This window comes from Poecilia reticulata, linkage group LG11 (genome assembly GCF_000633615.1).
Source record: "Poecilia reticulata strain Guanapo linkage group LG11, Guppy_female_1.0+MT, whole genome shotgun sequence".
In the NCBI taxonomy this organism is placed as follows: domain Eukaryota; kingdom Metazoa; phylum Chordata; class Actinopteri; order Cyprinodontiformes; family Poeciliidae; genus Poecilia; species Poecilia reticulata.
The window spans coordinates 25,379,456-25,407,242 of record NC_024341.1 but is presented as its reverse complement, the minus strand read 5'-3'; the positions used below and the strand labels follow the sequence as shown (position 1 = coordinate 25,407,242).

The 27,787-nt window shown below is 38.4% G+C and overlaps 1 protein-coding gene and 1 long non-coding RNA gene across 4 annotated transcripts in view; one reads left to right on the top strand and one right to left on the bottom strand.

The window, feature by feature from the left end:
- The window catches only part of samd12 (sterile alpha motif domain containing 12), a 147,910-nt gene that overhangs the window by 62,084 nt on the left and 58,039 nt on the right, over window positions 1-27,787 (top strand). The gene's annotated exons all lie outside the window — the stretch shown is intronic.
- LOC108166681 (uncharacterized) overlaps window positions 21,495-27,787 on the bottom strand; it is a 23,984-nt gene continuing 17,691 nt past the window's right edge. Inside the window, exons 2-4 of one of the 2 annotated variants that reach the window (XR_001777035.1) lie at window positions 24,832-24,894; window positions 24,477-24,586; window positions 21,495-22,076 (exon numbers count right to left, since the gene is read on the bottom strand). This is a non-coding gene — a long non-coding RNA (uncharacterized LOC108166681). Of the gene's footprint in view, window positions 22,077-24,197; window positions 24,587-24,831; window positions 24,895-27,787 lie in introns of those variants that run through there. The other variant, XR_001777036.1, reaches the window with a different exon arrangement.

The window sequence follows — 27,787 nt, the reverse complement described above, 5'->3', positions numbered from 1 at the left end:
ACAGAAACTCATGTGTTTCATTCATTATGTTTCAAAAGAAACTCTAAACAGCTGGGTTTTTAGTCTGTTTTACTAAAAACCCACTTCAGTTTTACTGAAACTGTTTTACTGAAGGTTAAAACAGTGTTTCAGCTGTTTTGCAGTTTTCTGGAAGTTTGTTCCAGATTTGTTGTGCATAGAAGCTGAATGCTGCTTCTCTGTGTTTGGTTCTGGTTCTGGGGATGGTTGATACGACGACAGATCTTTAATAAACAAACAGTATTTTAAAGTCTATTCTCTGAGCTATAGAAATTGGGTTGATGTGCTCTAACTTCCTGGTTTTAGTTAGAACTCCAGCAGCAGCATTCTGGATCAGCTGCAGCTGTCTGATACACTTTTGCAGTAATCAGTGTGACTGAAGATAAACGCATGGACGAGTTTCTCTGTCTTTCTGAGCCATAAGTCCTCTAATCCTGGAGATGTTCTTCAGGTGATAGAAGGCTGACTTTGTAATTGTCTTTATGTGGCTCTGAAGGTTCAGGTCAGAGTCCATCGCTACTCCCAGGTTTCTGGCCTGATCTCTGGTTTAGAGCATCATGTTAAAAACAGCCCAAGCTTACAAACACTGACTGCTGTGGGTACAAAGGAGTTCTTCCATCTGTTATTTTTAATTATAGGAAGTAAGGTTGGGCGATTCGATGAATTTATCGACCATTAGTTGTTTTTTTAAATACATGCCATTTTATTGCACAATCAAGTAACTGTTACCTTCAGTTGTTATAAAAATGCTCTGTAAATCAAATATGACTTAAAAGAAATTTGACTTTGCAATTTAATGTCTTGAAATTGGGACTCTGTCTCTTTAAAAGTAACTACTCTTTCTGAAACTCCTCCTTCAGGAAGTCATCATAACATTGCTCCTTTAACAAAGTTGTTACCAGCAATTCACTGAGAAGTAGCTCCTATAATGAGCTCAGCCGATGCACATGTCTAACTGGTGCTAATTGCTTCTGGCTAGTCTGAAGGAGCTAATAGGAGGAGTGTCGGGGAAGGGCTGAATGGTTTCCATGGGAGATGAGTATTTCTCAAATGTTTGTGAAGAGTCAAAAAGAGTCAAAACAACACCCCAGATATGTTTTTGATGACGGAATAACATTATAACATGCTATACGTTAAAATTTAAATTAAAATACAGTAACATTTAAGCGCCCAGGCCTAAGAGTTACTCTCTTGGTTAAGGTAACGATGCCTGATTGAAGCCAAAAGACGTCGGAAAAAATAACTAAAGCCGTTGTGAACGCCACACACAAACTCCTTCTGGCTGCAAGCAAAGCTTATTTTCCCCAGAGAGCCTCAAAATGCACTGGCGATTTATTTACTCAAACTTTTAATAGGCAACATTTTATGTTCGGAAAATTAATTTATTTAAATAATGACCACAATGAGACCGGCTTTTACTCAGTTTAATCACGCTTACATTCCGTTCCACTGCCTGTTTTACAGATTCGAGTATATATATATATATATATATATATAAAAAAAACAAACACAGAATTAAACAAAAAGTCAATTAAAAAGTTGTTTTGAGTGATTTGGTGAATCAAATCACTCATTTCACAGTCTAGAGTCTGTTTCATAACAAGAAGGCAAATCAATAAATAACTAAGTTTCTACGGAGAGTCTCTCCATGCAGGACTAGCATCTTTAAAATATCTGAATCTGTAAATACATGATGGAAAAGATCCAACATGTGCATTAAAGAGGCTGTTAAACCAGAACCGATGTTGAATTAAGGTTTTATTGTACTGAAGGGTGAGGATAAACCCAGGAACAAAAGTCAGCACGTGTTTTTGAATGCAGTATTCTCAACTTAATGCCAGCAGTTCTCTAATCTAGTAAAAAAAATTGGGGTTAAAAACTAAAGCATCTGGCTAATTTCTAGGATTCAAACTCCAATTTGAAAGAAAATGACAATTTGTTGTTTAAGATATCTTGCATTGTGATTTTTGTGAGAAGAGGTGCTGCTAAATCTGTAAAATTAACTCACTAAAGATTGGAACCTGCTAAGCTGTCATCTCTCTGCTCCTCTTTTAATTGATTAAACAAAAAAAAACAAATAGAAGCTTTTGTATTTAATTTCACGCCTGTAAACATTTCAGGGTTTCCAGTAACAGCCTGATGCCAGTAAATATGCTATTACTGACTTGTGAAATCATCGCTTTTAATAGCAACTTAAATTACTTGAATTACACAGCTGACAGAGCTCATGGAAAGTGCTTTTTTGAGAATGTGGTGCTAATCTGTGAATGTAGACACAGGCTCACTGCGTACGCTTCATTTACTGTAACAGAGTCTCATTTGAATCAGGAGACAGAGTCAACTTTAGGGAAATTAATCAGCTTTGCTGTTCGTCTGCCACTGTTTTTTTTTTTTTTTTTCATATTTAAAAAAAAAAAGTTTGCAGGAGGTTCGTCATGTATAATTAAGTGTGAGAATAATAATTCCATATTCACGGATTACGTCGTTATTGAAGTGTTTATTTTTTTATTAATCTTCCATTTAACAAGAGTGGCTCTGACTTTCTTGGTTGCAGTCTTTAGGGATAATTGTCTGAATTTGTTATCCAGGCCCCAGTGTGCTGGTGTCTGTAGAAATCTGTGGCCTCGGGGCAGTAAATGAAGGAAGTCTTCTTGTTTTGCTCCAGCAGTCCTCGCTTCCTTCGCTGCAGGCATCTTAATAAATTATTTCTCACCGCTTCATGAAAGGAAAGACTCCGATCGGAGCACTTTGCTAAACTGCATATCTGCCTTTTTACACTTGATCATCTAAAGTTTGCTGACGTGAAGATCGGTAGCGACGTAAGAACCTTCGCTGCGCCGCGAACAAATGAAGGGAAAATGTTCACGTCGATCGAGTAGCACTTCATTTCACAGTCTAGAGTCTGTTTTATAACAAGAAGGCAAATCAATAAATGACTAAGTTCCTACAGAGAGAGTCTCTCCATGCAGGACTAGCATCTTTAAAATCTCTGAATCTGTTTAAGTACTCTGTATATGGATTTATTACGCACAGTAAAATTTTCAAGCAAACTTTCCAGGAGTTTATCTGTCAAATAAACAACACAATTACAATTTAAACAATATGAAAATATTTTTTTTAATTCCATAAATGTTAGGGGTGCATTCAAGCTGGCCCTGTTTAGTCCGCTTCAATCAAACTCTAGTTCGTTAGTGTGAATGCGTAATAAAACTTATGCGAACCAAAAAGGTGAACTCTGACCTGAAAATCCAGGTGTCGGTTTAGTTGAAGTGAACTCTGGCGCAGTTCGAATGCAAACCGGTGGCTGCTCCAGAAACAGGAAGCGGACTAAAGCGCAGAGCATTCTGGGTAAATACAACCAAAACAAACATACATGTCTGGCACCAGCGTGAGAAATGGTTCCTCGTCTTTTACCAAAGACAAAAGAAAATCCCACAGCCGATAAAATCTGACGCCACTCCATTTTATGTTTACATTTTACGAAGAAGAAAGTTGTGCTCATGTCTTCCTCTGACACAGTGCCCTACACGTTTTCCTTCAGTGGTACTTCATGCTGCGCCACCTTAGGCAAGGAGGGGAACAGTTTTTTCTTTTAATTTAGATCGTTTGACGCAGTGCCGTGTGAAAGGGAAAATATTGTTTGTATTCCTGGCACAAAGTGCAATTTCATAGCACTGTTTACTTTAGTTGTTGTAGAAATGCTTTTAATGAAATATGAATTAAAATAAATTTTACTTCAGTGTTTAACACGTTGAAATTGGGCCTCTGTCTCTTTAATGCTGCTCTTTCTGAAACTCCTCCTTCAGAGAGTGGGCCCAACATGGCTCCTCTTTGAAAACATTAAAAACGTTGCCAGCGTTTCACTGAGAAGTCGCTTGTATAATGAGTTTAGCAGATGTTTCACCAGATGTTTGCTGATTTCTGCTGACTAGTCTGAAGGAGCTGCACTTCGAAGGCAGGGCTAAGTCCACCCATGAGTTTTGCACAACTGAGATTAAATGATTTTTCAAACATGCATGAAAGAATCAAAGAAAAACTCCAGGAATGTTTCTGATGCGGGAATAACATTACATCATGATGTACAGCTAAAGAAAGTTGCCTTTACATAATTCTACCCCTTTAAAGTGAACCACAGCAGATGAAAATGTAACAAATGTTGCCATATTGGCCCCTAGCTGAACTGAGTCTCCTGATACATCAGATAGGAAACGTCTTTATGCCATAGCTAATCATGAGCAAGGAACAAGAAAGATTCTTTAAATAAAAGTGTAGCTGATCTTGTTAAACTGATGTAAACTGCATTTTATTTCACTTTTCTATCCAGCGATGGATGACAAATTGCGCATGTCCCGCTGGGCATCAGGGATGAATACTTTTAATCTTTTTTCCTCCAGAATATGTATTGAAATGAAGCTCCTTAACTCTAAAGCCTCGTGGAGCTCGCAGAAACTCCTGTCCTTCCTTTGAGCTTTTTTCTCTGTGAATCAGATGTTTTTCTGGAGTGTGTGGGGAACCGAGAGCTCTCATTATCCGAGTCCTCTCCTCAGGCTGCTGCTCTCTGCGAGGGCAAATTCTCCTTAAACGTCCCCTCCATTCTTCCCTCACTCTTCCTCTTCTGCTCTTTTTTTTTCTACCTCCGGTGAAGGTCAGATTAGCTCTTTATATATATACATATATATCTATCTATCTATAATTTCCTGTCGGTGATTTCTCCCTCAGAGGCTCCAAGCTTGAGAGATGTGATAAAGGTTAAGACAAAGTGAATAATGTGATTTTCTTATTCAAAGAGGCGACTGGATGTCTAATATCCCTCTTAAAGTCCACCAAAGTCTCATTTTCTCTTTGAATATGAACACATTGTCGATGGGTGACTCCACATTAGAAGCAATTTCAGGTTTCTATGCACAAAGAAAATGTCATTTATATCTAAATGATCACCTAATACCACAAGTTGACGTCCTCTATAGAGCTGCATGGTTCTATTGGTAATAATGTCACAAAACAGAATAATTACTTCCTCTGCTGAGAGGCCTCTTGTTGACTGACGAGCAACTAACTGTTAAAACAAAGGTATTGTTAAATGCTAAAAGAACGAGACTGAAGCATCTATGCAATCACATATTATAATGATTAGTATAATTACTTTAGAATATGAGTAMATTTTACTGGTGGAGTTTCTATAGTTCTGAGTCTTTGGCATTTCAGCTAACTTTCTGAAATGTTTGCTATTTTATTGCTCTATGAAATGCTTTATTTTGTTGTATAAAGCCAAGGTTAATGATTTTTTTTGTTTTGTTTTAGTAAAAAGTCGCTGTTTGTGGGCGTACACTGCAAAAACACTAGTTTTTAGCCCAAATATCTAAATACACTTGAAATGAGAAAAAAACTAACTTAAAAGTAACTTATCAGCAAGATTTAAGAGATTGTTTTATGTTGATCCTCAATATGGGAAAAAAGTACCATTTTCAGATTATTTCATTTAGAAYAAAATGTCTTATTAGTAAAATAAAATGCCAGTGAAAATAGTACTTCATTTTAAACAATATTAAGCAGTTATTGATATGAAATAAACTTGCACTGAAAAGTTAATTGGAAGTTAGTTTAGATATTTAAATATTTACATGGCTCATAAAAGAAAAATCTGTATCATTCTTGAGCTGTGGCCACACATCATTATTCCACGGGCTGCGTATGGCCCCTGAGCCGCACTTTGAACACCCCATTGTATAACAACAATAGTTGTTATACAATGGGACTTTTGGGACTTTTTCTTACACTTTTCAAATCATATATTATTCTTAATCATCAGCAATACAAGTTTACTTGAGAAATAGCGATTCTTTTTAAATTAAATGAATCTTTTTTTATTTTTTTATATGCCAACAGTTTTTTAAAATATATTTTTACTATAATCTCACATCAGAACATCATTTCATCCAAGTATGGATTCAATGCTGGATAATAACTTGAATTCAAATCAAAGCCAGGAAACGGATGAAAAGAAAAGCATACAGAAAGTATTACAGATAATCAGGAAAGATAAACAGAGACTCTGAGGAAGAAATGGAGAGCACAGGTGGAATTGCCCAAAGGCACAGCATCAGCACTCGTTCTGCGTGTGTGTGTGTGTGCATGTGTGTGTGCCTGCCTGCGTGCCTCAACATCCTGGCCTCTAACCCTTGGCGGAGGAAAACAGATTGCTTTGACAGGTCCACTGACATCATGAGATGTTCTGCTCTTTTGCCAGAGTCTCTCGGGAGTCTTTGGCTGCCAAATGTCCAGCAGGGCTTAAGGCTTCGCCGCAGTGAGAGAGAGCTCTGTAATGTCACTGTTGTAGGGGAAACTCAGCTGGCTGAATGCTATGTGTTACATGAGACATGATTTTACAAAATAATGAATAAGTCATGGTAGAATCTGGACGGTGTGCTGGTCTTCTGGCTCCTTCACCAGGTTGTACTTTAGCAGCAGGTTTCGTGTCCACTACGCGTTAATTGGTGTCCATCTTGAGGACGATTTGTTCCCACTTTGAGCCGATGATTCAGACTAGTTTTCTTCCATCTGCTGTCAAGTACGAAGCCGAGAGCGGATGTTTTCCACAAATACTTAAATTTTCAGTTTTACAGTCAGATTTTGCAATATGACTGAAAAATATATCACGATGTAAGCATTTCAAATTGGTAGACATTGATAATTATTATGGTTTAGTTTTTACTTTTAAGTATCAGAAATGCAGCCAAAGTACTGATGTGATCTTTATACAGTTTCCACTCCACTCCGTTTCTTTACGTTTACTTGTAAGTACTTCAGAGGCACAGTAGAGAAACAACTAACTGCTACTTTTCCAGTTACTCAACAGGTTGCTAGGTAATCAAAGAGTGAGTGAGTTGCTAGGTAACCAAAGAGTGAGTGAGTTGCTAGGTAACCAAAGAGTGAGTGAGTTGCTAGGTAACCAAAGAGTGAGTGAGTAGTTAGGTAACCAAAGAGTGAGTGAGTTGCTAGGTAACCAAAGAGTGAGTGAGTTGCTAGGTAACCAAAGAGTGAGTGAGTTGCTAGGTAACCAAAGAGTGAGTCAGTTGATTCCACCAGCTTTGCTTAGCTGGCAGTGAGAGACTGAATGTCTTTCCTCTTCGTATGTCCCAAAGAATGCTGTGTAGTTCTGGATCTGAGTTCTTTTTATTTATCTATTTATGTATTTCAAACGGTTAAAAAGAATATATACAGATATACAAAATAAATATATGCGGAAAAAACATTAGTAGCTTAAATTTACCAACAAAATATTATGTAAAACAAAACAAAAGCTGGTCCAAGAGGGAGCAAGAAGCAGCAGTGGCTGATCCAGTCCTGTTCATTGAATTTATTGAATATTCTGTCAGACGTTTTATCTATTTGTTGGTCACATTTCTACTGTGACATGTATTGTTACTGATTTATGGTGCATTCACAACAAATACATTTTGAGCTCCAAGCGCTTCTGGTTTACATTCAAAGGCTATGTGGAGGCACGTCCAGGATGCATCGCGATTTCAAGCATTGGATGCTCGTTCAACGGTGGAGTTGAAAAGTTTTAACTTTTGTCGCTCAACGCAGAATATAAACTGGCACATAGTGGTGCATTTTCCAACGTGATCTCAGCAAAAAAAAAAAAAAAAAAACTATGCAGGATAAACTAATTGTTGCTGTTTGTGCTCGTCCTATAATTTATGACCAATCAAGTTATGACTACAGAGAGAGAAAATGAAAGGACTTTGCTTGGAAGAGGATCAGCGAGGAAGTTGGGATGTCGGGCAAGTTATAACTTTTACTATTTGAAAATATTTCTCTGCATTTGAGCTATGCAAATCTGTGCAGCAAAAATGATAAACATTAAATAAACATATTTATTTAGATGAAATATGCAGGACATGGTGGAGAACGCGTTTGCGAAGGCGCCTCCTCTCAACGCTGACTTGAGCGATTTTGTTGGGTCTGACGCGCAAAACGTAACGCATCAAACTTTGAAGCATGTTTTTGTGAACGCACCATTATTGTCCAACCGATCAGTTGAAATTGGGTCAGGCCCGGGCCGCTTTTCCTTCCCAGTCCGCCCCTGATCACAACCTGAGCTCATTTATAAAACAGCAGCTCCAGTTGACGCCTCTTCAAACTCGCTGATTTTGTTCTTTTAAGTCGCCTTTTCGAACCGGAAGTGGTCAGGCTTTCCACACACGTAATCAGTTTAGGAGGGAAACTGAGCCCATTAGGAAGTCATGGTATCGGTCGCCTGGGCAGCAGCGCTGGTTCCAGTCAGTCTGCTGCAGCCTCCAGCCTGCCTGACCACCTCCGGACATCCAGGAGCCCAGACGGCCTGGACAGACCAGAATCCTCAGCGCACGCCTCCAGCTTCCCAGCATTCGCTCATGATCTGACAATCTCTTGGATCAATAGCCAGAGGACACTCACTTTTACTCCGAGACAATCCATTACTCCCGTAAACATGCCCCCAGCTCTGGCTCCAGAGCTGCTGTGTGTAATGGAGAAGAATAGGGGGAAAAATGGCACTCAAGGAGATGTTTTGGCTGCTGCTTGTCAAGCCAACCATTACGCAGCTTTGAGTCGCTGGAGCCCATCAGTTAATGCATAATCAGGAGAGACGAGATAATGTGCTAATGTGGCGTTGTTCTGTGGTTGTTTAATTGAGATAAGTTATTAATAGGGTTAGATTGAAAGTCCACAGCCTGCTTAATGAGTAGAGCATTAGGAAAACAATTCCTCGTTTTAAATGTTGTATCTAAAATGGCTCTGATTATATTAATGAGTCCATTAGTAGTTTTAGTATAAAAGCGCTATTACAACCCATTTACCTGCTTTATGACGTTACAAAGTTGTCACTTTTTCCATTTATCATGAGGAATAATGGGAAATGTTTCTCTAAAAGTAAATTACAGAGTGGCTTATAGGTGAGCTCCACGTTGATGTATCCAGCTACGCTCAAGGCTGGATAAATGGGAATAAAAGCCACATTTATTGAGTGGTCTTTTAGCGCACAGCTCTATATGGAGGGGAGAGTGTTGACTAAAGAGGGAGAGGGACACCAAGGACATTTTGAGTGAAATGGGGTGCAGCGAGCGGGTACATAAAAGGAAATGATGTATGCTCTGGCAGCACGGGATCACGGTTTGCGTATCCAGGATTTATGGCGCCGTTCTCAGCAACAGTACACCAACACACCTGATCATCCATTATTATTGTAACATCTCTCACTCTGGGGGCAGACATGATGGATGGGAAGCTGCTAATGACTTTGGGTTGAAATTATAATTACCACAAAAGTGACACGGAGCATTTAGAAAGGTGGCGTTGGCCACGGGGCATTGTCTTTAAAGGACAGGCATTTATTCAACTTATCCCGAGAAATTTATTTAGGAGGCACGAGAACTGAAGATTGAGGTGAAAAACAAATTTTTAAAAAATATTTTTGTGCAACTTAATCAGAGTGTAACCTTCTAGTTTGGTGACATTTTTAATGGAAAGAGCATTAACCACAAACATGGCTATAAAACATGTAAAGAAACGCATAGTGTTTTTATTCACTGTTCAATTCATTTGCAAACCTTCAGATACAGACCACGACTTCTGTGACGGAACATTTTATTATCAGATAATACAGTTTTTCTTTACAATCCCCTCTTTTTTTATTAGAAGAAAATATCTTAAGTTACATAAAATTTTATTTTATTTCCACATTTGTTACAGTTTTATGCTGCTGAACTCAAATTTGACCATTTCTTGCTAGCAGCCATTTGACTTTCAGAAAATGAGAATTTAAATAATTTTTTAAACTTCAATTTAATATAAAAAAATGATTGAAAACAAAATAAAACATTTTTTAGATACAATTTTTTTGTTTTCACTTTTTGTGCAGCTCCCACATTGAAAATCATTTGTCTAAATCCCTGAAACTTTTATTATTTGGGGAAGCTAAATGTTTATTTACATTTTAAGTAATTTCCTCATATTTAACTGCCTCAATTTAAAGGGCGGTTTGTAAAAACCCAAGTTAAAACCTTTAAGGACCCACAATTGATCCCATTAGTCGTTTTACGCTCGATTACCTGCACAAATATCAGCCTTTCTGTTTCCCCGTGTCAAACTTTCAGGGGTTTTTTGTTCTTAATTCTAAGTAATGAAAGGCATGTCTCGCCTTTTATTGTTAATTGGTGGTTTTTGACATAAAAATATAACATTGGAAACACAAACAGTTTTTTAGTCACATGTGAGAGGCCTGGCAATCGGTGCTTATGAACCTGAAGCACGCCCTCGTCGCAGACACTCTGCGCCGCCGCCACCGCCTGCTGCTTAGGTCGTGATGGAGGCAATTAAACGTGACAGAGAAATAACACTCTGTCCTGAATGACTCCTACTCTGCTGCTTATTGAGCATTCAGGAAAATTAGGCTTTCAGCGACGCATGCAGAGCGGCAATACACGGTGTGGGCCAAATAAAAATAAAAACTGCTGCAAACAAGCAACAATTTGTTCTGTTCTTTGGTCATTGGTTGATAATTATGTCTCAACTGTCTATTATTTTATCGTAATACTACTTAGTAATTCAGCATTACATAGGTTATTTCTGCAAAAACTCAAAATCGTACAATGTATTTTTGGTCTAGTTTCTTGTCCAAATATTTCAGTACAATTGAAATGAGATAAAAACCAACCTGTAAGTAACTTTTTATCACAAAAATCAAACATAAGCTGAATGTTTTAGGTTTTTATGCTGGTTTAAATGACTAGCATAACATAAGTTTTTTTTATGGCTAAAATAATCAACATCAGCAAACTTGGTGGTTTGTGGTGCAATAGTTGTTTGAAATGACTAAAATCCACAACTCTGAGGATTTATTCGGTTTCTAACAACCTGGTGGTGATTTGTGAATAAAAAACCCCAAACTGATTCTTTTATAGTGGACGTTTAGGAGGAGAAAGAGGAAACGGGGATGAATTCAGTGTTACGTTATTTTTTAAACATTACCAGGACCCCCAGTCTGATCACCTGATTGTGATCCAGGTTTTGTTGTGATCCGGTTTCCTGACTTTAAGTTTTCACTTTCTAATTTCTCACCTTTCCTGACAGGAAAAACAAACCCAGCAGCTGTTTCTCATTGCAGGAGGTCAGTCTGTTAGTCAGGCAGCAGCTGGCTGGGCTGGCCAAGGTCGCTGGGATGGTTCCCATCACTCCTCAATTTAATTGGATATGAAGAAAAAAACATGACCGAAAAATTCACAAAACTTACAAAGCATCTGAGATACAAAAATATTCTCCAGTTGGCTAATCAGGCTTGATTTGGTTTCACCTTGGTTGCCTTCTCGCCGTCAGTTTTTCTAATTTTTTTCTTTTCACTTCTGACTCCAGGAGGAAAGTTTATAAATCGATAAAATTTCCAGATCTTGCTAGAAAAGTTGAATCTGCTCTTTTTTTTTTACCATAATATTTAAACTCAGAGTTGAGAAATGTAAAATTAATTCTTGATGAAATGTTACCTTGACCTGAAGCTGCTTGAACTGATTCTTGAGAAACTGAGTTACTTTTAGTCCGTCACATTAATCCGTAAAGAATCATTCATGCCTCGTTTTAAAGGTTTTTTGAACATCTAAATCTGAAAATTCTCATGTGCTGCCACTTTCCTCATACATTTTGAGGATTTAGCTCTAGATGAGACATTGTTTGGCTAAAGGTCCATCAAAAAATATTTTCATAGCCATGTGAAATGGCAGATTTGGGTGTTTGTTGTGCTTTAGAGTACATGTGTCAAACCTGAGGCACGGGGGCCAAATCTGGCCCACTGTAGCTTTTTATGTGGCCATCTAGATTCCAAATTACATCAGTAAATCGCCAGTTTTCTGCAAAATTCACACAAAATCAACAAATTTCCACTTTTAATTTTTTTTATTTAACACCAATTTTTTTCCCCTCAAAATTGCCAAAAATATTGTTTGAGTGACTGCTGCCTCAACCTTACTTGATGTCATAGTCTGTGACCGATACGGCGATTAATAAAAAGTCACATTTAATGTCACACATTAGCACAAAAATTCCTTACAAATATTTCTAAATTATCACCACAAAATCTGTGATCTTGATTGCAAAAAAAAATCCCACAAAAACAATCAGAAAATCCTGGTTGCACTGATCAGTGTGAAAAGATGTTCAATATTATTTAATTTTAAAAAACACTTAATGAATGCTAAAGCAGATATTTATTGATATTTTAACAGTTTAATGGGTTTTATCAACACATTTTGGTACAACCGGCCCTTTAAGAACATTCAGATTTTTGATTTGGCCCAAAAAGAAAATAAGTTTTTGACACTCCTGTTTTAGAGGAATTCAATTTTCACTTTTAATTACTTAAAGGTGACCAATTGTGCTACTTTGTACAGGTTATGATAGCTCTATGGTCCAAAACATGTTAATGACATTCTTAGCACAAAATCCACGCCCCCCCGACTCGACATTTACACTCACAGGAGAAAATGGCTGCAAACGGATACGCAATTATACAACCGTACATCTTTGAAAAGCAAGAGTGGAGCCTCCTGCACAACCAACACAAATGCAGTGAGTAATATGTCAGCAACAAAACTCTTTTCTGTTCCAGCAGCCATTGTATAGCGGTCAAACAAGCAGACCAAATGTGCTGGAGTTCCACTTGCTTTGCTAAGTAACGGCGCAGTGACTTAACAAACCAGAAGTTTTTGAAAAGCCTCATTTTCCAGACATAATTTTTAATATCATGGTCTGTTTTTAGAAGCAATAGAAACCCAAATGGGCTGCACAGTGGCGCAGTTGGTAGAGCTGTTGCCTTGCAACAAGAAGGTTCTGGGTCCGATTTCCGGCCTGGGGTCTTTCTGCATGGAGCTTGCATGTTCTCCCTGTGTATGCGTGGGTTTTCTCCGGCTACTCCTGTTTCCTCCCACAGTCCAAAAACATGACTGTCAGGTTAATTGGCCTCTCTAAATTGTCCCTAGGTGTGAGTGTGTGTGTGCATGGTTGTGTGTCCTGTGTGTCTCTGTGTTGCCCTGCGACAGACTGGCGACCTGTCCAGGGTGTACCCCGCCTCTCGCCCGGAACGTTAGCTGGAGATGGGCACCAGCAACCCTCCCGACCCCACTGAGGGACAAGGGTGAAAGAAAATGGATGGATGGATGGATAGAAACCCAAATGCATGCACAAAACAAAAGTTGCATCTGCACATGGATTCGCCGGGGACGGTGCAGTCATGGTTCTGTGGGCATTAAACTGCAACATAATGGGCTCAGATCAGGTATCCTTTTCTTCTATCTTCCCAGCACTCATTCACGCCTGCACCTTTGTTCAGGTAAGGAGTTGGAGGGCAGGACTATTAAAAATCCAGTTTCTTCACAGAGGGGGTTCAGATGGTGTCCTGCTGCTGTGGTTGAGGCTTAATTAAAACCAGTTTTTTTGGGCTGTTAAATGATTTCAACCCGAAATTTTTTCTTTGTTTTTCCCCCCCCTGACCCTTATCTCACCACCGCCACCAAATTTCCTCACATTTCTTGTTGTTTTCACATCAGCGCTGTAAATATGTAACGCATCAAGTCTTTTATTTTCCATTCGAACAAGGCAGACCTTTATTCTTCTTTCCTCGAGGGCGTTTCCTCATCTTTATCATGTTCTTTTCCTCTTTGTCTCGCTCATATCTGCTCACATCTTTCATGTTCTGTCTCTGATTCTGGCTACCGGTCCTTTTTGCCCCCGACCGCGGCGGTGCTGGAGGGCAGCTCCTGATGTGACTCTGGCTTTTGATTATGGTTCTGTCCTGACCCCAGGACGGCCCGGCCTTCATGCAGCAGCCAGCCAGCTGCAGCTAATGAGGAACGCCCGACGTTCCCTACCGCTCGCTGACTCCTTGATTTATTGTTTCACCGTGTTCACACCTGCGGCTGTATTCCCTCGTATTGTTAGACGCCAAATAATGAAGTTTACTCTGCAACTGATGAAGCCTTGCTTTGGTCTTTTGCTGACAAGCGTGTTGATGCTAAACAGCAGCACTTAGCCTGCAGTGATTTGAGCGGATAAATGTCTTCTGCAGGAAATTGCTTCATCACTCTGATTCGCGATGGGATTGGGAACTGATGCGAAGTTGAACACTAAAGTATTGCTAAATATGAGTGAATATTCAAAAGAAGCACAATAATAGAATCAAAATGAAACACTCAAGACGACATACAATGCAGGAGAAGTTTATTTCCTCCGTATTTAGAGCGAAACATGTTTTGTCATGTGAAAAGGTGCAATACAGGACCTGTCTGAGTAATGATGATGGAGTGTCAGTTTGACGCACGTAAAGGATCTGAACTCACGGAGTGAAGCAGAAACCTGTGGATGGAGGCCTGCTGCTAAAGTGAATGACATGAAGTACACAGAGACCTGCTACTGAAATCGTACAAATTAAAAATTTTTTTTTTACAAACATGCAAATCAAATTTTTTAAGCTTTTCGATTCAAACTTTCTACAATTCACAGCTAAATTTCCGTTACAAATCTTTGTCACTATTGTCGAAAAACAGTTTAGCAATTGTGGTGTTTCCATTAAATTAAAATCACATGGAAATGAGCTTGTTCACGCGATAAGTCATTAACAATCATTTGAGCGACTGATGTAAACGCTTACCTGAGATAATTCAGCTGCCAGAGCTCATTGTTTGTCAGCCATCAGAGGAGAGATCGGCGTCGTATTCAGGCTTTGGAACAACAAGCCCCTAAAACCTGAGACTGGCTGCGTGTGCGGCGTTTTGCAGAAAATATAATCTGCAATTTTCCAGAAGAGTAATGGATTCAACATGTTTGAAAAATGTCCAAAACAGAAACTTCAACAAACCATCTTCTTCCTACTTCCTGTCGTCTTCTTTGTCGTTTCCTCCAGTAGTAACATCTGGCTGTTTGTTGATCATGTGACTTTTATGATGCGAAAAAATTCCATTGTGGTTTTGCAAAATACATCCATTTCCATCCATCCTAGCACAAAAACCTTTAATCAAAAAAACTTCTTTTTTTTGACATTTTTCCATTAAGCAGATTTCTTTTCATAATTTCAATTTGCGCAGTTTTATGGCTGCTGTTGATGTGCAGGAAATCACTTCCTCACATTTTGATCCACTCGTACTCAGGTGTGGGATGAAACACGGCGATGACAACAAACAACAAACACACTACCCATCCTGGAAATAAGGATTAAACCTGATGGGAAGACGAGGCTTAAAACCAGTGAAGGTGTAACGACTTGTAGATTTAAATATTGGTAAAATGAAAGGGCAACATGAGTGAATATTTAAATTAAACACAAGAATGAAAGCAAAAAGTTTAGTTATAAAAATAATAGTGTACAACTGAGTCGGTTCATTAAATAATGCACAAAATGTGCATTTCTGTTTGAGCATTAAAACATAATTTACATCAAGTGATGACAAGAAGCTGTTTAACTGTAAAGTTTTACAGATCGTCCCCTTCCTACACTGGAGTAAATCAAAATAAAGTTTGATCTCACCTGTTTGGTCCCACGCTCACATCCATACTTTCACACAGAGCGGCACTTTAAGTTCAACTACTCCTTTCCCGCCATGTTTACTAATAATTTAATTCACCGTAATTTGTTCTGCGTCGACCAACGACTCAAAACAAAACCATTTGGATGTAAACTCAACTTTCTGTTCTTCACCTCCTTCATTTGTCTCTTTCTCCTCACCTCCACCTTTCTTCTTCTTGTTTTTTTTAAAGTCTATTACCGTCACAGCTTTTGGCCGCAGAAAGCGCTGAGTTACGACATGTCACAGTTTTTTAACTGCGCTGGTATAAAACGAGCGCAGGGAAGCCATAAGGTGCAGAACGAGGCTGGCTAGCCGCGCTCTGCAGCTCCACGGCCGTCATTTACCATCCGCCGATGTCATGACACAGTGCACACCTCGGGCACACGACACCAAATCCACCCTGCGGATATTTATGGGGGATGGATTATTTGCAATTATGCAGGTATTAAATCATCGGTTTAAATGTTGGACCCCTCCTGCGGGCGTGATTTCATCTCAGAGCCTGAAAACATTTGCAGGAACTCCTGTTTTTGCCTTAGACTTTTATTTCCCTCTCACCGCAGTGACTTGGAAATCGTTCACTTCTGAACACATTAACGACAGATTTGCTTTGACTCGGTACGGATTCCTGCTCGCCGTTACCAACGGTGAAATATGCAGCTGGCTGGCGCTTATAACTGCTGCAAATCTTCTGGCTTTTTATGGGACTATAGTGTTTTTCTCATTTACAGTCTGGGAGGAAAACGGAACCATGAACGATGTCTTCATTATCAAAGCAGTCATAATTTAGATATAAATGGGTTTGGGCCAGTAGTACAGGCTCACAGTCACAATTTAAGATAAAAGTGCATCACATGGCCTAATTGCTTTTGTTCAAACAAAAAACTGCTGCGAAAGTGATGTGGCTTCTTTAATACTGGGTATATTAACAGGATCATTAGCATTTCCTTACTGTTATTTTACTTAAAGTATAGAATAAACACGCATATTAGTCAGATTTTAAGTGTCTATTTAATCCCCAGAGGAAAATTAAATGTAATTCAGATTAAATTCAGATTAGATGCCGATGACTGAAGGCAAAAAGGATCTCCTGTAGCAGTCTGTGTTGCAAGCAGCTCTAAAGAAGCCTCTGACTGACGGTAAGAATCTTCTTCTTTTTATAGAAAATGCTTCTTTGTAGAATCATCTCTTATTATTGTTCGGTAATTTGGCGACATAAAACACCAGACCAGAAATTATTGTTAATTATAATAAAGTCTTAAAGGCGACTTTAGATCTGGATTTTCAGCGAACCAGGCTGTAACCAGCTGCAGTTATTTTCACAATAAATCACACGCTGTTAAGTTAGCTGTGAGTCTGAATGTTACTTAACTCAAATAAAATCCAACTTTAATGAGAAAAATAGCCAATGTGACCAATGAAACATGACGCTTTCCATCTGGTTTGTCAGTAAATGTAATTTAATTCAGTAAAAACCTGAAATTAGAGGAGTAAATGATTATATTTCTGGATTTGTTAGTCCCTTTTATTCTCTCTGAAAGCAAAAGCCGCTGTTTTCTTCTCTGCTCCTTAAAGAAATCCTTGTCATGCTAAGCTAAATGGCAGCCGCAGTCTAATAACCAGAAAAGCATGGATCTCCTTGAATCAATGGCTCAGGCTTGTTCTGGGCGTGTAATAGCTCGGGGAATATTTTCTTGGCACACTTTATGCCACTTATTACCAACAGAGCCTCATTTTAACAGCTGCAACAGTTTTTACCATAACAGTTTTACAATAAAAAGCTTCTCGAGGCTCAAACTACTTGCATATCTGTCTTTCCTGGCAGACGGAAGAGACAAATTTGGGTAAATCTTTGTTGTGGTTTGTGAGCTGAAGTTTAATATTAACTTTACTGCTGCACTGTTCTTTGGTTTTATGCATATTGTCCTGCCTTACCCACTCAGATTAAAGCTGCGGTGTTTTCCCGTCATACAGGAATAAGTCATATAAGATAACAGATGAGACGTTACTGTGAGTCACCGTTTATTCTGGTGTTGATCTGAGCACGCTCAGTTTGACTGAGGACCCACAAAACCAGAAAATCACACAGTGCTAACATTGATTTTGGAAAGTTTTGACTGACTTAGCCTCATCTTTATGTAATGAACAATAAACAATTCTCTAAACTTGACATTGGGATTAAATACTGTATATTTTTTACCATTTTCTATGGTTCTCAATCATAATTTAGAATGATTTTACTATTAAAAACGTTAATAACGAGGCTGGAGTTGGCTAATAGCAGCCTGTCAGGACCTGTCAGTCAGTGTGGAAGCTGTGAAATTATTCCTGTTGGTGACCTTTCTGTTAATTTAGTTGTATTTTAATAAAGTAATAGAGTGAAATACATTCATATGTTCAATCCTTTACATAGAAATTTTAATTTTTTGGTGTATAATCTTTTTTATTGTTAATCTTATTTCTAGTTTTTACAATCAACAAAAAGAGAAACCTTACAACCATTAAAATCCATTTTTGTTTACATTTTTGTTGAAGGAAGTTGCGCTCATGTCTTCCTCAGAGGTTTTTATGTTGTTTTCATCAGTGGTTCTTGGTGCAGCGCCCCCACAGGCAAGGAGAGGAACAGGTTTTTCAATTAGTTTGGTTAGTTTGACTCAGTGCAGTGTGAAAGCGAACCACGCCAGTGGGGATGTGCGACATGGTATAAAATTCATCACGATATATATATTATGATCTGTGGCGGTAACGATAAATATCACGATATGATTTGTATAAAACTTACAGTAAAAACAAAACAAAAAAAATCACATACTTAAGTGGAATTTAACACTCATTTTTGTGGATGTTATTTGTACGTAAACTTTTTCATGTTGCTGCCTAATGTGATCGATGTCCTGCCTTTTCTTCCCTGTGTTGTGACTGGAACTTGTAGTCGGCTGCATCGCTTCGTTTTAAGGTGGTAAAAGAAATGGCTTGTATTTCCTAACTTCCACACACTTTGCAGATTACATTTTTCTGCGCCTGGTCTGACTGCTTAACCCTCCTACGGTCTTAAGAGATGGAGTCGTTTAGCCCCACAAGTTTTTTACTCTGTGCGCTGTCCAGGAGGGTCTCACTGAGCCCATGTACGCTGTTATGAGTTTTTCTCTTTGGGGTTTAGGAGAGGCCGTCAGACCGTCTCCTAGCACTGACAGTGACATCTGCTGTGCTCCTCCTGAGCATCACATTAAGACAGCAGGAGGGTTAGAAACAGGCTCCTTAGGACTCAGCGAGCTTTACACTGTGCGCATCCTGGTGGGGCTCAAATCAATCCGACGTGTGCTTTTACCCCTCGCTTCCCCGCTGTCTGACCGTGACATCTGCTGCACTTCTCTGGAGCGTTGCGCTAAGACAGCGGGAGGTTAAACCTGAACCAGGTCCAGAAGAATTTACACCTGCCTTTTTAACAAGCTTCTCCTTTGCACTCTCCACCATGCAGGTTACATCAACAAACATTACCACAGTAGGTGGTAGACTACAGATCTGCATCGTAGGCTAAATTTGTATTGTATTTTTCTATCTATACAGAAGTCCTGATCTGCATCTGTTTGGCTTACCAAACCCTAGTCTGGCTTTCATGGGTTTTTAAAAAAAATGTTATGAATGTTTTTCTTTCTACACGCCTTCATGCAAGTTAAATGTGTGCCGTCTCTTTATGGTTGTACAGGATATTTGGATTCTTTCAGCATATTGCGGTCTGCTCCTTAGGTGAACCTCCTTAGACATCCAAACCTGAGAATATCCGCAGATATTTTTATGCCTTTCACTCATTGCTAATTTCACTTTTGAAAAGTACATATTAAAGAAAAGGTTTAAGATGTGTTTTATCTTGGATCGGATGCCGCCATCTTTAGCTATTTAAGTTGAATTTTCTCATATTTTACTGTCTTTTAGAGGCTCAGTTTTCTAAAGATAAAAGTCAAACCTCCTAACTGCACATTCAAGAACTGTTTGAGATAAAAATGGCTCTTTTCTTTTCTTGCTACAAAGAGATTGTTTCAAGATTTAAATGTGCGCAGCGCCTGTGGTTTGCCACCATGAAGGATCTGCTGAGGGCTGCTCATAAATTTTGCATTCCTCACTGTTCCTGGCTGTAAATTTATTCATGTTTTATTAGATTAAATGAAATTCTCATTTGATAAACAGGGAGCCCTACGACGCACCGTATTTTATATCACTTCAACGCAACAGCTGAATCCCATCTTGGAGGCTATATTTTACGTGTCTGCGTGTGTGTGTGTGTGTGCGTGTGTGTGTGTGCGTGTGTGTGTGTGTGTGTGTGTGAGTGAGAACAGTAGAGCTGAGGCTGATGTAATTAAAGTGTTGGACTGAGGGGCTGATTATGATTCTCTCGGTCATAATTTGCCAGGTTATTAAGAGGTGAGACTTACAGACAGGTTTATTGTGGTTCAAAATTAAAATGTTCAGTGTGAGTGGAGATTTTAATCTAATGACAGCAGCTACAGGGGAGTGTTATCATTCCCCTGCTGTATCTTTATTAATGTCTTAAAGTAAAGCTGTTGATCAATGGATATTGGTAATAAATAAGCAGCTGAAAATCACCTTTGAAGTAAAATAAAACATAAGAAAACGAGCATCACTAAAAGTAGGCCGACAATTACTTTACTTTTTCACGTCACAAAACATCGAACTTTTATGTGTTTTCATGGGATTTTATGTGATAAACCAGTAGAAAGTGATGCACAATTATCAAGGAAATGTGTTAAAAATTAATCACAAACTAGTTTGAATTACTAAAGTGTGAGATTATTATATGCAGCCAATACAATAAAAGCTACAAATTATTTTAGGTATCTCTAGAGGTTTTGAGATTATTTGTTCCCAGTAATCTTGCTAAATAATCCAGGCTCATTAAGATGGAGAGCATCTTTACAGTCTTTCTGTAATTGGCTTTGACTAGGCCGTTCTAACAAATTAATAACCTTTTATCTAAACCATTTCTGCAAAACACAAAATCTTATCAAGTATTTTTGGTCTAGTTTTTAGTGCAAACATCTTTAAGTACTTGAAATTAGAAACTGATGAAACTTGTTGTTGATGAATAAGGGCTAGCTCGTTGGCAGATAAATTAACTTATAATGTGGGAAAAATTTATTTTTATAGGTGAAATAACTAGTACATTTTCATCAATTGGCCTCTGTTTCTTGCTAAAAAGTTACTTGTCAGATAGTTTTGTCTCATTCACTAAGATATCTGCTCTAGAAACTAAACCCAAAATAAAAATAATATTTTGTCTTTTTGCACAGCAATGGGCAGATTCTCATTCTGCAGAAAAATCAACAAACTCTAAATTGAACAATCGATGTTTGTGCTTCATTCAACGAACTCTTCTAAAATTGAAATTACATTTCTCTTTAGTGATTTGGCATTTTTCATTTTGTAATGTGTTACATCGGTTGCCTTTCTGACAGGATTTCAGTTTCTAAGSTGACTTTAAACTGAAAGGGAACACAATAAGTGTGACAAATGGCCTCAACAGGAAGTAAAATCTTTCACTTAACACCGTGAGAACTGATGATGATGATCATTCGCTGTTATTACGTGCAGCTCGGGACGCCATCCATCCTTGTTTACCGTCACATGGGAACTCTGGGAAAATGTCAGACACTTGAAAGTTCGTTGCACTGAACTCGGCTCTGGATGAGGATTATCCTTTATGTGTCGCATCCTCACTCTGACCCGCCGCGCTGCAGCTGCAATAAAGAGCCATCGGTTGGATTCTCACTTTTTATGCATTACCTTTTTAACTTTAAAACCTGGAGTCCATCAAATCCTGACCTTTCCTAACAGCTAGCATCTGTCATAACTGAAATGTACATCTGCATAGTTTAATCCTGACTAGCTGCCAACAGCGCTGACTTATTCATCACCTCCGTCTGCAGTGCAGAAAGAACGCTGCAGAGCAACTTAAAGCCCATCTGTCTGACTCGCCCGTCTCTGCAGGACATTTTTTATTTTTTTTATTTCCCTTCTGCAAAAGAACACAAGATGATGTGTCAAACCTCTTCCCACACATTCCTGCTCCTTTTCATAATCTCCTCTTCTCTTCTGTCTTTCCCTCGCTGTCATTTGCTGCCCTTTTCCTCCCCTGTACTTTTGAACTTTCTCCCCCTTAATCCCATTTCCGAATTTGGCCCCGTTTCCTCGGCCGGCTCGTCCTGGCTGCAGCAGGGGAGTCGGGGAGGCCAAGACATTTGCTTTCCAGCCATGTGTGTTCAGGAAAAGCAAAGCCAAAGGAGAACAAGAAGGATGTGAGAAAGATGCACGGATTACGACACAAAGAGAGTGCGATGTGGTGATATGATTTATTGAGCGGTTTCAGAGATGTCCCTGGTGCAGATTATCTCTGTCTGCTTCTTCATGCATTCCTCCTTCCAGTCGCTTTTAGGCCCTTTTTCTGCATCTTGACTGGAATGAGAATGAAAAGCACAAGTTCTGGTGTCGCACAAACACCAAACGACCAACATCCACAGATTCAGATGGCATTTATTTACTTTTTTAAAAGTCTGCTGTGAAGCAGACTTATAGTAGTTCTGGGTTTTTCATTGTGACTTTTTGTTTGTCTAATTCAATTAGCTTTAATCAGTTTCTAGAGTGTTTTGCTCGTTTTTATTACTTATAGTAGTAGTTTTAGTCCTTACATACTTTAACCCTCTGAGCAGTAACTTTCAAATCTCTGCCTTAATATTTTTGCTTATTTTAATTGCATGAAGTTATTTAAATGTCCTGTGAGAATATATGTGTATCCATTTATCCTTAACAACTGGAACTTTCAACATATAGCAAGTTATTTTCGCAATTCACCGTTTATTAAAAGAGTTCCCCTCAGATTAATTTCCTTCTACGGCGGGGGGTGAAATTACCGTAATAACTCGATATGGGCTGGAAAGCGCAACGTCTCCCCTTTCAGAAACCRTTGATATTTTTCAGACAGCGCAAAGCGTGGCGGGATTACAGTATTTGGCCGACAAGTTCGGTGTAGAAGGGTTAATTTCTCTAGGTGCAGAATTCATAAAGATCAGAGTATTTTATTGCGATTACATATACATGAATTGGTAATGAATACTCAGCGAAATGCATTCAATTATTGTTGAAAAACTAACTAACTCTGGAGTTTTGTTACATTTTTCCGTCGCTATTTTGTGATTTAGCATAAGAGCCGTAATTTGCTTGTGTTTCCCATCAGTTTAAAAGGCTAATAAATAGATTCATAAACACAAAACCAGGTTACATCTGTAATTTTAGCACTATATAGTTCCAGTTAGTTGTAGTTACTTCCTCATTAATTAAYGGTTTCATGTATTTCAGTTGACAAAAATATTTCCCCGTTTCGGTTTTTGTTAGTTTTAGTTATCTTTAATAACTTTGCTGTGAAGTAATAACTGGTTAGAGAAAATGTGAATWWTCAGTAAATAATTTGGAGTATTCAACAGAAAAATCAGTGAATACTGAACTGCAAATAGAGAGGGGTCTAACTGCAATAACATTTTACAGGTAACAATTATGAACTTTCTGCCGTTGTAAACATTTWAAAACATTTTAACTGCAACATTAAGAACATATAAAAGAAAGAAATACAAAAGTAACTGAATGTTGGAACCATAAACAGCCGTTTAGTTTTGTTATCAGGGAAGAAAACGCAGAAAATTCCCTCTTCAGCGTCGACCTGTCAGATGTGATGCTAATGTTACTCTACAGAAAACGGAGAAGCAGCAAAGAATTAGGATTTCACTGACATCTGACGGTGGACAGATTTTTGATTTCAAAAAATTCCTGAATTGCTTTTTAATTTGGAGTTATTACCATACTAATTGGTAACCACTAATTAATGTTTCATATTTTATTTCAGCACTTTATTTTTTACATTTTCACTGCAAAAACACAAAATCTCATCATGTATTTTTGGTCTAGTTTCCAGTAAAAATCTATTGAAATGAGACAAAACGAACTTATGAGTACGAATTTGAGTGGTTTTGAGTTATTCTTCAATGTCTGCAGTATTTTTCCATTTGCTGTAACAGTAGGTTGTTTTTCTGCCTTTATCACATTTAGCAGTGAGTACATGAGGTTGGTTGACTGCGCTAAGACCCGCCTCCTGGCTCTGATTGGTGCATTTCTTAAGATGACAGAAGCAGCTCTTCACAGATTCTGTATCTCATAATAAAATGTCACAAAATAATGACAGTTGTAACAAATAAGTACAAAAAAACTTTTTTTTTTATAGCAGTTACCTGCTGCAGGTTTAAATTACGTTACTCAAATCAACTAACATGTCACCAAAACATATTAGAAACTTCTGCAGCGCCATGATGTGGGTGGTTTGTTTTTCATGTTGCTGCAGTTTCTTTTTGTGAGAAAACTCAATTTTCTTCTGTTTAATAAAAAAAAACTAAACTGTAACCAAGTGTGAACGAYGCAGGTGATTTTTGGTGCAATAAATGAAGGCGGTGAGGAAAACGCAGGAGGTGGAGCAGCAGAGGTGTGAGAGGAGGCTCCAGGAGAGACTACTTACTTTGCATCAGGCTCGTGGGAAATCTACCCGGGCAATATCCAAACCAAGGCGCGCCACTCCTGCCACCTTCGCCCCACACAATTACAATACTATCTGACAAWGATATTGAGCGCGTATCCCTCGCCGTTTCTGTGGCCGCTCGTCCCCGGCTAGAGCCCGGTTTTATATAAAAGTGTGGAAAAAAGCATTAACTCTGACTTATTGGAAGGAAAGGGCATGCAGCCAGGAGGAGCCGGCAAACGGTGTGTGAATGTGTTGACCCTGCAGGGCCCGGAGGGGACGGTGTGCAGCTCCACCTCTGCAGTGTCCCTCCGTCCAACGGCGTTTATGATCGTGTCTGACCTTGACCTCTGACCCAGCTCTACGAGGCTCAGAGGTGACCTTCCTGTGGGAGCAGCTTCTGCGCCTGCAGGGTGGATTAGTAGAGAAAAGACAGAGAAAAAACAAAAGTTTTTCATTTGAGATTCGATTTTAAACCACCTCCAAGTGTTCTGGCAGTTCTTTTATTTATTTATTTATTTATTTGATAATTCTTTGACATTTGGCTTTCTGTAGGTGCTTTTTATATAACACAACCATTATCTAATCTAGATCTATTCCAAATCTTTAAATAGCTGAGCTCTGAATGATGAGATAAACTTACATACTTACTGAATCACTGGCAAAAACACCTGAATTTCTCAGCTCTGTTCCTCCGATTWTTGTTTTCTTTTTCTGAAAACAAACAAAATGAACTGCTTAAAGCTGCGGCGTGCAACTTTTATAAAAAAAGTATTTTTTTAAACTGTCACTATGTCGTATGAGAGAAATAATCTGGAAACATGAATCTCCTCGGCCTTCTAGTGCAAATGAGAAGCAACCAATCAGATCCAGGAGGCGGGTCTTGGTGCTGTCAATCATGTAGGCGTCTCCGCTKCTCATTCTCACCGTTTCTTTCTGCTACGCTACAACTTCTCCCCATCGTGAATGCTAAGGCTAGTTAACATAGCCACTGACGACCGTTACATTAACAGTTTTCCTGCACATTGTTTCTCCACCATTAGCACATTTAGTAGCGCGTATATGAGGTTGACTGACGGCGTTAAGACCCTCCTCCCGGCTCCGATTGGTTGTTTTTAAATGGGAGCAATGAATTTCCTTACATGGCAGAAGTAGCTCAGGGAGGAGATGGAGGAAATGGATCTTTTCACAGATTCTGTCTCATACATTCACGACGTGGTGACAGTTTTAACAAAAATGTAAAAAACATATTTTCAATAAAAGCTGCGTACTGCAGCTCCAAGGTCCAGTCACCAGTGTGGTGTWCACTTCCCACTTTTAATCTCAATATTAATGCCAACAGTTCAGTGTGAAAAAGTGTTTCCTTCTTTCCTTATTTTCTATTGTTTGCCTGTTTCTCAGTTTTTCAGAACTTCAATTTAAATATTAGTTAAAAACGACACAAATAAAAACAAAATGCAGTTTTGAAACAAATCCAAACCTGAGTGAAACATGCAGCACAGTTCCAGACCTACATGTCCCTGCACACTGCCAGTCAGCTGGCTAAAGGAATGCTGCTACGTTTTTTTTYCTCATAAGAAAAATAACAGTAGGTTTAACGGATTGTAAATTATTTAAAATTGTTTATAGATTATGTTTATTTTCAGTTTTCAATGTTTAATTTTGTACCTACTGGGATGCCGTAGCCAATAAGGGCAGGCCATGTAAAATACCAATGAACGGCTAGAAAATTAAAATGTTTGCATAAAATAACAAAGACCTAAGTTTTTTATTGCCCCGGTTGAAGCAGTGAGGTACGTTCTGTTGTGTTGTTTTGTTTTTAAGCTCATGTTTTGTATTTTAATGTTTATATGCTCTTGGTTTCCACGGTGATCATGGTGATCCGGACTGAAGACAAAATAAAAAACCTGAAAATAACCGTCGAGGCTGCGCTGGATATTTACCAAGATTTGCTGCTGGATTAAATATTTTCCTAATTTAACTAAATCAGTTAAAATTGTGAAAATKTGACTAAAATCTTGCTCTGAATTTTTTAGAGAAGGTTGTGCTTGTCTATAATAAGCTGGCATTCTAAAATTATCCAGAATTACGTACTGTRTAAACATAACATGCTCTGAATTTTGTGCCTGAAGTTTCATGTTCTGTCTCTATTCACCGTTACTTAAAGTTGGTTTTCTCCTGCAAATTGGATTTCTGCGAGTGCTTTTATAAAATCTTTCTGGGAAGTCTCTGGCGCCCGGCTGTTCCTGTCCACCTTAAGGGTTTTACCTCACARTGAAAAAGATAAAACAGGATCACGAGGCAATGGGGAGAAAACAGGGAGTTTACGTGRAGTCAGCATTTTCTTCTGCAGAAAGTAAAAATAAAATGCTCCATACGGATGTTCAGTCATTGTGAAATATGATGCTGCTCATTGGTAAAGCTGCATCAGTGGGTCTTGAAGTCTGTATTTATGGGCAAAATATCCTTTATTTTWGTTTTTTTGGACGTAGAAGCATAGATTTTTATCACCCTTCCTATAAACTCCCTTTAAAGCCAACTGCACACTAAAAAGTAGTTGTTTTTTAGTATGCGCTTTCTTAAAATGGAAAATATTTCAATAAATGTAAAAAAATATTTAGATATCAGGTTTTTACTGATTGTAACRTCTCCTTTTACGTTGTTTTTGACTGTAAAAACAGCAGATTTATTATGTTTTTTTTATCTTCCGGGGAAAAAAAACTATTCAAGGTATAAAATTTGAATTTCCAGTAATGAAAGGGGTCATTCAAGTTTAAGCCTATCAAATCCCAGAAAAGGTAGGTCGGCGCTGCCAGTGTTTCTCTGAACTCTAATTGCTTCAGTGATGGGCTTTTTGCACTGCTACAAAATGGATAGGCTAACCTTGACTGTGACTCATTTCTTTAATGACTGAATGTAGTGCGTAATTAGTTCTGTGAGGTCGTATTTCACTGTTAAATGTAACTTTTTTTTGTCTTCGGAGCTTCCTGTGTTCAACTCTGACTTGTGGAGAAAATTAGAATGGCCTAAAAGACAACTGAATAAATAACTAACTCTACTTTTAAAAGTTAATATCAAGGTTCAGCAATAGATTTAGCTTTTTATCCAACTGTTTAAAGTCTGTTATTTGTTTTATTTTATATGCACAGAGAAATGTTAATGGTTCTTTACATTAACATACTGACTACTATCACATATTTTTTCTACCAGCGTTGCCTCCCTACGTAACACATCTTTCTGAATAATTTAAAGGAGTCCCCAAAATAAAAATGAGGTTTCTGTGCCTCCACCATTAGTTTCAGCCATTCTGTTGTCAGCAGCTTTAAGTAAGAATCTATTATACACACAAACTCTAAAATCTGATTACTAGTCTAGTAGACTAGTAAATTACTAGTCTTATTTTTTTACTAGTCTTATTTTTTAGCTGGTTGCTCCAAACCTGTTTTTTAAAAATGTTTTTTAATGGATCACATTTTATATTCTAAAATCTACTGTGCGCTCAATTTCCTAATTGGCTTTCCTCCTTGTTGCTAATTACGTTTCCAGTACTTCTCTCTGTCATGGCTGTTGTAATCAACTGTTACCTGAAAAACTGACAACTTCACTT